This window comes from Chiloscyllium punctatum, chromosome 50, assembly GCF_047496795.1.
Source record: "Chiloscyllium punctatum isolate Juve2018m chromosome 50, sChiPun1.3, whole genome shotgun sequence".
Lineage (NCBI taxonomy): Eukaryota > Metazoa > Chordata > Chondrichthyes > Orectolobiformes > Hemiscylliidae > Chiloscyllium > Chiloscyllium punctatum.
Window position 1 is genome coordinate 22,754,031 of NC_092788.1, and position 11,467 is coordinate 22,765,497.

An 11,467-nucleotide genomic window follows, 5' to 3' on the forward strand; every position below is an offset into this window, starting at 1 on the left:
ATGTCTGTGTGTCTGGAGTCACTTTTAGGCCAGACCAAGAAAGCACGGGAGATTCACTTCCTGAAAGTACATTGGGGAAGGAGATTGATGTTTACAATCAACATTAGACACAAGATCACTATTAATGACACCAGATTTTAGGTCTCGATATTTTATTAATTATTTTTAACTTCCACCAGCTGCCAGAGCATTGGCCTGGTCTGGATTCATAATCCAATCATATGTTCATTACAGCACCATCTTCACATGGGGACCTATCGGAAACCCACACTGACCTGATTATTTCGGTGCTACTTGACAGCTCTGTCAAAAAGTATTCTCACCAATGTGACTGTCGTCATGGGGCTGAGGGGGTGGTAATTGGTCAGATTGTAATTATTCTCCTCTTCGGGGACTGGACATAGTTGAGGAATTTTCCACGTTGTAAGGGAGATGTCAGAGTTGGAGCTGGAATGAAACACCTTCCCCAGGGACACGGCTTGTTGTGCAGCACAAGTCTTCAGTCCTGTTGCAGGGATGGTGTCAGGGCCGATTGCCTTTGTCGTATCTACTGTTTTCAGCTGTTTCCTCATGACTGTACAGCAAATTGAATTGCTTGAAGACTGGTATCTGTGATTCTGTGGGAATCATGATGAGTGTGAGTTGGATCATCCATTCAACCCGTCTGGCTGAGGATAGTGCAGACATCACATCCTTGATTTTTTTCACTGACGTACAGAGCTGTTCCGATATTTAGGATGAGGATATTTGTGGAGTCCTCTCCTCCAGCAAATTGTTTCATATTCCATCGACATCTATGTTTGGATTTGGCAAGACGGACAGAACTTAGATCTGATCTGTTAGTCTGGGATCATTTCCCCTCTCCATCAGACATTAGTTCTGCTGGTCGGAATTTAACCAGTTAAGTGTGGTAGCTTTAATGGGTTGTCAACAGGTTTAGGTCCACGTGATTCCGACCCTGCAATGTTCACCCACACTCATCACTGAACCATGGATCGGTTTGATGGTAAAGGTAGACTGATGAATTATCCTCGGGATAATGTTACAGATTGTCGTTGAATACAGTTCTGCTTCTGCTGCTGCTGTGGTCTACAGCATCAAATGATAACCCAGTTTGAGTTGCAATATCTACAATTCAATTCTACTGTCTGTCCCCCAGTTCACACCGAGACCCATTCACCCATCAGCCCTGTATTCTGTACCTAACCTGGTTTCTGATGCGGTAACACTTGCATTTTAATATTCTCATTCTGCTGAGGGCCTCTCCCTAGTGTCACGCCTCTAATTTGTTACTTTAATTCAATCTATTTAAAGTAATGATCGAAATCATTTCTCTTCCACAATGTCAACTTCTGTATTTGAAGTGAATGTGTCTCCCTCTGTTTTTATCCCTGACCGTGATTAAGAACTCTGTAGTGTCAGTGATGCCAGACTTATGTAGTTTCAGAGTCAAGGAACTTGTCACCATGCGTTATTGTTCAGTCCCCAGTGTATGGCTCTCCATGTTAGACAGGATGTTTGAACATCTTTGACATACTTCTTTGGAAATTGTTCAAAAACAGAAATTGCTGAAGAAATTGCTGAAGATGTTGCAGCATCTTCTGGAATGAATGCAGTGTTAAACTTTCAGGTCCAGTGACCCTCTACAAAGCTCTCAGTTTCTCAAGCAATTTTGTTATTTTTATTACAAGTATCCATAGTTATTTGTTTTGTGAAAATTTTTCTGTGCCTATTCATTTCTGGAGAAACTCAGCAGGTCTGTTAGCATCTGCAGAGACAGTGAAACAGCGTTAGCATTTCAAGCCCAGTGTGACACTTCTTCATAACTGAAAAGCATTGGAAACTTGGCTTTTTAATAGCTTTCCAGAGGTGGGAGATCGGTGACAGGGAAAAGAGGGCGTGGTAAAGATAAACCGGCTTTTAGCAGTGATGAATGATAAGATGATATAAAATGGGTTTAAATTAAGGTGTGAATCGGGAAAGGGGTTCTCTCTATTGAGTGTAAGATAAAGAAGACACAATCACGCAAGGTCATAGGGAGGCCAGGAGGGAGAATGTTGACTCTGTGGTATTATAAAGATCTGGCCATAAATATGTTTTCACTGTCGGGATCATCACCTCGTTTAGACAAAGGCTATCGAGTGCTTGGCTTCTTATTGGCACTAGTAAGAGTTTCATGCTGCCTTAATTTTGTAATAGGGAGGAAAAACAAATCACAGTGTGAAGTTTGATCGAAGTATTGTTTATCTCTCATGTTTACTATAGTTTCAAATTTGCAGTATTTATCTTTAAATGCTTGTTCTTAAAGTTAGTATTGGGTGGAGGGTTGAGGGATGACATTATAGAAGTTTCTAAAATCATGAGAGGTATGGATAGGGTGAGTAGCCAAGGTCTTTTCCACGGGATGGGGGAATTCAGCTGTAGAAGGCATAGGTTTAAGGTGAAAGAGGGAAAATTTACAAGGCACGCAGGAGCAGTGTTTTTACACAGAGGGTTGTGTGGGTATGGAATGGGGCCAAAGGAAAGCAGCTGGAATGAGCATAATTTGGAAAACCTTGCCAGCATGGACATTTAGAAAAGCTTCACGCAGGTTCAGAGTGGTTTGGTGAAAGGGAAATTATACGTTGCCCTGTAAAATCATGCAAAGTATTTCTGGAGATGTCTGAGAATGCAACAAGCGGACTTGATAAAGGAGATCTGGTAGAAACCAGACTTTCTAGAGATTTTCCTCAAGGTATTACAGAACAAAAGTTATTACACAAGACAGAAGCTCGTAGGATGATGGAAAATGTATTAACATGTGATGATGATTGTTAGAAACGAAAATCGCTTCTCAATAATCGCTCTAGACAAATTCAGGAAAACAAAGTTTTATTAGCAAGTCTGCAGAGTTGGGCACCCTTCTGAGAAAAGGCGCCCTGAGGTTTACAAAGTTTCTCATTATATACAGCACAAGTCCCTCCCCTCTTTGGCTCTAAAGAGTCACGAGGTTCACATTCTAAACCGTCAGTATTTTTTTCATTCTGCACCCTTGTCACAAAGTCTGCAGCGCAAGTTGTTTTTTTTATTACCCTGTAGTCTTATCGGTCAAGGACTTATTCTTTTCTGTCTGTGTTAGTGGTCTTATCAATCTGTAGCAGATGTCTCTTGAGTTGTTTTTCTATCCTGCAGTCTTATCAGTCAAGGACTTATTCTTCTCTGTCTGTGTTAGTGGTCTCATCAATCAAGGACTTGTTTTTTTACTCTGCTCACAAAATGTCAGCATTTGCACAATTTAAATTATCCCACTTTTGAGTATACAAAATGTTCTTACAAAAGAAGCATGTTTTACCCCAACCCCTATGGCTCTATTCCCCTTAGTTTTTAGGGTCATGCACATTTTAATTGTTTGAACCGAAATCGCCTCTCACAATGATTGGTTAGCACAAAGCAATCGGAGAGTCAGGATAAATGAATCTTCATGATAAAGGTGTATCTGCTGGAGGACCACAGCTATCAGTCCGATGGCATCAGTTATTTACACTCTATACTGATAGTCTGAAGGAGGGAGCTGAGTGCAATATACATCTGAGTTTGAGGATGACACTGAGAATCAAAAGGCAGGCTGTTATTTAATGGAGAGCGCTTCCAGAAAAAGAACAGTACAAAGGGATTGGAGTGTTCCTGTGTATGAAACATAAAGTCAGCATGCTGGTGCAGCAAGTAACCAGGTTGGTACATTAGCTGGCTTCCAGGGATGAAAGGGCTGTGATATTGAGAATCTCTAAAATGGTGAGGCGATTATTCATTGGGGTTTAAATGAATGAAGAGTGATACTGCTGAAAATTACAAGACACAGAAGGGATTTGAGAATGTAGATGTTGAGAAGTTGTTACCAGTCCTGAGTGGAGTCTCGAACTCGAGGACATAGATACCGAATATGAAATATCAATTTCTATCTGAGATACAAAATGATGTCTTCTCTCAGAAGGTAGTGAATGCCTGGAATTCCCTAACCCAGAGAGGTGTGGAGGGATACAAGGAGTCGGCAAGAAAATGGAGTTAGACCTGGAGTAAATCAGCCATGTTCGTATTAAATGACAGGGAAATCTTGAGGGGCCGAATAGCCTACTGTTGTTCCTTTTTATTGATTTCACATGATATGCTTTTGCAAAGTAACTGGTTATTTTCCCCGAAGTTGTGTTGTGTAATGCTACATTTGGGTGAGCAGAGGATTTGTTTGAGTTAACGCTGGGTGGGGTATTGGGTCTGTATTCACAGTAAATCTGGGTCTGTAACACGACCCACATCTGAAGCAGACGTTGCGGAGAGGGGAAGCCTGGGAACAGGGTATAGGGGTGTGTGTCTCTTCCTGACCCAGCCTGGATTTTCCAAGTACATTTCCAAAACTGCACCTAACCATCGGAGTGGCCTCGATCTGCCACTGTGTAGCAGGTCCGAAGGGCTGAATGGAACTTTAGAAGACAGTGGTGAGGGACAAGAGCGGGCCTTTCGGTCCTTTGACACTACTCCACCAGTAAATAAGGTCGTGGCTCATCTCATTGTGGTCGCAGCTACACGTTTCTCTCCATGCACCATTATCCCTGATTCACCTGTCTATGGAAAATCAGACGAAGCTAGCCTCGATATAATATAAAGATTCTGCCATCCCAAACTTCTGGGAAAGAGAATTCCCACTTGAATGAATCCCCACTTTGTGATTTTATTCTCACTCCAGATGTGACTGAGGATGGAGGGTGTCACTCTTTCCTTTTCCATTCAAACTCTTCCACTGCTCACAACAAATTTTAAATGTAACCAGGTTGGTGACGTCGCCGATGATAAAGGTCTCAGACTGGGTCAGGTTCAGTGATAAGAACAAGTCAGGCAGATTTCTTTAGTCCGCCACAAGTTACTAACAGAACTAACGGAGGAGTATGATGGATCTGTGGGTAGCACTGCTGCCTCACATCACCAAGGAGCTGGGTCCAATTCCAACCTCGGGTGAACCTCTATGTGGAGTTTGAACATTCTCCCCCTGCCTGTGTGGGTTTTCTCCCAGTGCTCCAGTTTTCTGCCACAGTCCAAAGATGTGCAGTTTATAGTGGAATTTCAATAGTGCCCAGGGATGCGTAGGTTAGGAGGGTTAGTTATGGGAAATGAAGGCTTACATGGATAAGATTGGGGGGCACGTCCAGGTGGGATGTCGCTTGGTGGGTCAGTGTGGACTTAATGGACGGAGTGTCCTGCCTCCACACTGTAGAGGTTCTATGACAATGACAGCAAATTTAGGCTATGCAAACATCCAGTGGGTATATACCTGATCCATTCTTCTCAAGGTCTTGTATGCAGTTTTCTCTCATTCCAAGAGTAACCTGTTAAAGCCTTCATAATATAAGCCTTTCACCCCAGAAACCGTGAAATGAAATATCTCTGAACTGCTTCCAATGTAATTATATCCTTTCTCAGATAAGGAGAATAAAAAAACTAATCTCACACTCAGATCATAATGTTTATAATGTCTTTATAATGTCTTAGGAACACTCTTTCCCACGGAGCAATGGAGGCAGAAATGTTGAATATTTTTTGAGGCACAGATGGAAGGTTCATGAATAACAGAGTCAAGTATTATCGAGGAATGGGCAGCAATGTGCAGAGTGGGGGAAAATGTAGACAATGGTATCTAATGACACAGCTTCAGAACCTCCAGGAATATCATGTAAAATGAAATGATAATATCGATAAAATTTTAAGGGTGAATACAAAATGGCAATGATCCAGTAGGTCTGCTTTGCTGTGCTCTGTATCAACACACGGGCAAAGTGTTTCTCTAACCCACCCCATCCCTGGCATTTAATTAAAATTCAGCACTAAAAGAGCGATAGAATCTTTACCAATCCCGTTTTGTCGAATGGAAATGACAAAACACGGGAAAGGATCGAGTAAGTCCCAACAAGCGGTGAACCCGTCAGAAGCCTCCCGCCTCAGGCGACTGACTGTGTGGAGTTTGCACGTTCTCCCCGTGTCTGCGTGGGTTTCCTCCGGGTGCTCCGGTTTCCTCCCACAGTCCAAAGATGTGCAGGTGAGGTGAATTGGCCATGCTAAATTGCCCCTAGTGTTAGGTAAGGAGTAGATGTAGATGTAGGGGTATGGGTGGGTTACGCTTCGGCGGGGTGGTGTGGACTTGTTGGGCCGAAGGGCCTGTTTCCACACTGTAAGTAATCTAATCTAAGTAATCTAATCTAATCTAAAGCATCGAGCATACCTGAGGCTGTAGCTACAACCCACTCTGCTCATTGAATAGACCCAGTTCCTCACCAGGCCTTGGTCACTGTGTTCATCAAGTTACGTGAAATGATTGAAGCCATGATTGAAGAACCGTTCAGCCGTGGCTACAGCCGCTCTCAGCCGTGCTCCAAAAACATGAGCAGCAACTTGCCAGCCTTGGAAACAGAACAGACGATGTCAAGGGCCGAACTGCAGTGACAGAGACCGTGATCGATTCCTCTCGGGAGAGGATCCACGCCCATGAAAACAGGTCTGCATCTTAACTGAAGAAGATGACGACCTCGAGAACAAGGGTAAGATGAAGAATATTCACATCGTCGGTTTGCTGGAGTGGACAGGAGGTGGTCAGCTGGTGAGTTTTTTCAAGAACTGGCTGCAGCGATTCCTTCACTTCAAAACTGAGGAGAGACGGGTGAAGAGTGAGAAAGTTCATCGGGTTGTGGCACGGAAGTCAGACTCAGACCAACGCCTTCATCCTGTCCTTGCACGATTGCACAGTTAGGGAGACAAACAAAGACTGATGGAATCTTTCAGAACCCAGGGGTTCTGAAATCCACTGGGGTTAATTGACAAGAGCTCCAGGATTATGTTCTTTCAGGACTTTTCAGCGGCGGTGATTCAGGAAAGAAAATCTTTTGATGATATCAAGAGAAGAGTAAGGGAACTTGAGATTCAGTATTCCTTACAGTTCTCCGCTGTGTTCCATATTGTTTTGAATGGATCCTTGAACCCGTCTGACTCTCCAGAGAAAGCGAAAACTTTTAAAGTAAGCTGGATATTTAGATAATCATGTTTCAATCATAAGGAAATTTTGTTTGATTTTTCTGCTATTAACCAGTGTTAAATTATAGCTGGGAATGGGTTGAGTACCCATTTTTAACTTCCTCATTAGTATTACTTCTTTTTTTCTTTCTTTGCTTGTGTCTGGGTTGCAGCTCAAGCTGGAGGGTGTTACAAAGTTAGTTGTGATGACTAAGTGCCGACCGAAGGGCAGTTAAAGCCCGATTTTTGTTGTTAATTGCCATGGATTCCATATTGGTAGTGGGCACAAGATAAAGTTTTGAGATATGTAAGCATGCCCAGTGGGCGGTGGGGGGTAAATTCTCCAATCGAGTGTCATTAGCATTTTGGATTTTATTTCGTTTTTTGGTTTTTTATGTTTAGCTTTGGAAAGTTTTGAGAGCTTGTTAGTTGTAGTAGTTTTAGTTTGTACAGTTTTTAGGCTCAATGAGTCTTTTTTTCATTCATTCTCAGCGATGTGTAATTCGATGTGAAACTCAAGGGTTGAAATGTTGCTACAGTGTGTTATGGATAATGATGGGCTTAAATGTTGTACCTGGAACATTAAGGGGAGCCATCTGCCAGTCAAGAGGAAAAATGTACTTTCTAATCTTCAAAACGAGAGAGTGGATGTTGTCCTATTGCAGGAGATGCACCTTGATGACAAGGAACATTTGACGTTACAGCAGGGCGGGTTTGATCGGATTTATTTCTCGTATTTTAATGCTAGGAGTAGGGGAGAAGCCATACTAGTGAAGAAGAATATTCCATTTAAATTACTAGATTGTATTAGACACTCACGGAAGGATCATCATTCCCAAAGTCTTGAGCTATGGGAAATAATACAGTATTTTGAATGTTTATTGCCACCCGGCGCACCCTCTTAAAATCCTGGTAGATGCATTTTCCAAATTAAGTTATGTTGCATCGTGGCACATGATTGTAGAAGGAGATTTCAACTGTCTTATGGATGCACGGTGGACAGAATGTCCAAATGTCCCCCAATACCCTTGTTATAATGTAAGCAATTAATGGATTTGTGCGCAGAACTAGAGCTGGTGGATGTCTGGAGGCAGATCCCCATCACAAGTAGGGATTTTATTTTCTCCTTTAACCCGCACAAATGGCACATGAGGGTTGATCTCTTCCCCATCCCTGCAACAATCTTAGATTCGGTGGCATCCTACACAACTGGGAATATTACCCTAACATTCCTGCCCCAGAAGTAAGATAGAAGTCACATAAGATTATATTGTATGCAGATGAGGGTCTTATGTTTTTGTCAAATCCTACAGTTTCGGCAGCTCACGTGATGCAATGCATTAATTCGCTTATCACCTTTTCGGGCTATAAGATTAATTTTACACATTTGTGGCCTTCTCTGTGGGAGGTCTCAGGGAAATACCTTATGTTGAAGGCAAATTCTGGTTTCCTTTCAAATGGTCACGGGGGTGGATTCCCTATTTCATATATTCATTACATCCGTCTTTGATCATTTTTTTTAACGTGAACTATGTCCATTTGTTTGACAAAATTAAACAAGACCGTCAAAGATGGGAGGCACTTCCAACATCCTGGCGAGGTCGGCGAGCTGTTCTGAAAATGAATGCCTCTCCTCATTTACTATACCCCGTGTGAATGCTTGAACTATGGGAAATAATACAGTATTTTGAATGTTTATTGCCAACTTGTGCACCCTCTTAAAATCCTGGTAGATGCATTTTCCAAAGTAAGTTATCTTGCATCGTGGCAGATTATTGTAGAAGGAGATTTCAACTGTCTTATGGACCCACACAGATATTTCCCAGACAGATATTTTGGAGACTCAATGGCTGATTTATCTCTTTTATTTGACACTATAGGCGACTCTTTATCAAGCTAACCAAATTGAAACTACCCCACAGAGTATGGGGAGTAGATCTTCCAGATTAAAAGCTATCAATTAAGCACTTTATTATCCTATGTTAGTGTGTGGACCACTGAGGACTTGGTGTCAATACGGTTAGATATTGAACCCTCTCAGACAAAGTGAAACCTTACTAGTCTGTTGTTCTTAGACAAAATGACAACATTTATGGAGTATTATCATAACCCAATGATTATCAATAAAGTTAAAGCATGAATGCCAATGCGTCAGGTCAAAGGCAATATAGCCAAAATCATGTTTCTTACCCCTATAATTGGTATACCGAATTGTCAACCGGGGATAATGGATTCCATGTTTAAACTGTGGGAAGCCATGGGTGTAACTTGCTTGAGTGATTTAGAATTAGTAGAATCCCTACAGTGTGGAAACAAGCCCTTGGGACCAACAAGTCGACTTCGACCCATCCAGACCCATTCCACTACCATCCTATATTTCGCCTGACGAATGCTCCAAACTACACATCCCTGAACACTATGTGTGATTTATCAATAGCCAATTCATCTAACCTGCACATCTTTGGACCCTGGTGCTGTGAGGACGCAGTGCTATCTACTGAACCACCACGTATTATTTTAAAGAGAAAGAATGACATCATTTGATCAAATAACTTGTAAGTATGGACGACCTAGTAGAGGCCTCTTCTGTTTTTTTGCCCAGATCCGAGATTTGATTTTTAAAAAACATACCTTTAACAGACTCTTACAGATCCGATAGAGAGAAGTGGGTGCTTATTGCTTAGAATACACTCTCTGTGAGTACCCTTTTTCATTAGTTGGAGTTTGTCCCCTCAGACAAGACTGTGCAGCTTTGGGATGGCTGCGAGAGAGAGTTGGGGATTCCGAACAACTCGGAGAGATTGAGAGGACATTTGTGAAAATGCTCGAATGATTTTGATCTGTAATAGGACCCATTCCATGCAGTTGAAAATTCTTCATTGGGTCTATCTGACCCCAGATTGTCTCTCAAAATGCAAAGTGGGATTATCTTCAGCATGTGGTAAATGCAGAATGACTACAGGCACTCTTACCCTTGATTGTTGTCCTGCTGCAGTCTTCATATATATTGGAGCACTGTGTTATGTGTGATAGAGTAGGTATTGGGGACTGAATTGGAGATGGACCCGGTTTTTCTTTTCCTGGGTCTGCTCAGGGAACCTGACGCAGATGCACACGAGGAAAAGCATTATATCGTACTTTCTGTGCTAGGAAACATGTTCTGTTGTGTTGGATGTCTAAAAACCCTGGGTCTGTTAGGTCGTCGTAAGTTCTTCATGGAGAATATCCCTTTGGACTTTCTCACTAGTATGGTACATCAAAAAAAAAACAGATTTTCATAAGACATGGCAGCCCTTTTTGGATTAGCACGATGGAGGTTTATCTGTCACATTAAGAAGGGCTTTTATATAGCCATGACGATATTGTCTTATGAATCTAATATCCAATGAGAAACAATTATGAACATAAAGATGCGTATCAGTTAATGCTCTTGAAGAACGAGAGCTATCGTTTTGTTATGCTGAGCTGTACTATGTATTCATTATTTATTTTTTATTTTTGTTTTTCTTCCGTCCATTTAACGTTTTTAACTTGTTTTGTATGTACATGCACATGAGTGTAACTCTGTTCAGTTATTTGAGTTGTGTTGTTATTGAGTTATTATAATATTAAAAATCTCTTTTCAATAAAATTATTTTTAAAAATTAAAATGCTAACATTGATAGAATAGAGTCCCAAAGAACTCTCATTAGAGAGACCACTTATGCTGGTTTACCCTGAGGGTCACCACATCTCGGGTGATGGGGTGAGGTTGAGGTTGAGAGAGCTTCCCCTTCATGGTAACCTCTGTCAGTGTGAGGAACTGAACCGGCGCTGCTGGCCTCCCTCTGCAACACAAACCGGCCGTCCAACGAACTGACAGAACTGTTACAGACAGAAACAGTCACATGCAAAGGGCAAGAGAAACTTTCATAAAAATGAAAATGGCAAATTCTGATAACGGTCAAGATAACGGCTGAGGGCAAGATCGTTCTCTGCTCGAAATTGTATTTTATAACAAGACATGTTTCGAAGCTGTCTTTGATTTAATATCATTAAGGTGAGTCAAGTGAAATAACCAGAATTACTAAGTGTGATTGGAATCTATAACCATAAAATAAGTGTAGATTTCTTGCTTGGTCTGTGTAAAGCATGCTGACCATCGTATGAAAGTATAAAGGAAATGGAATATATTGTTAGTGCGTTCCATGGGAAATGCCCTTGAACAGGTACTTGAAGAGAAATGGGGTAAAAGTGCCGGAGTGCCGTCTGGTCAATCATGATGGGTGGGAGAATCGGGCTGGTATTGAATGAGAGGGACACCATGGGGTGGGGTAGGTAGCTAATGAGGTGAGTTCGATAAGAGAGCACCAGGAAACCAGCTCAGCTTCGTCCAGACAGTCCCTCTGTCACACTCAACGAAAATGAAACTGAGACAAATTACTGTTTTATACAGCTC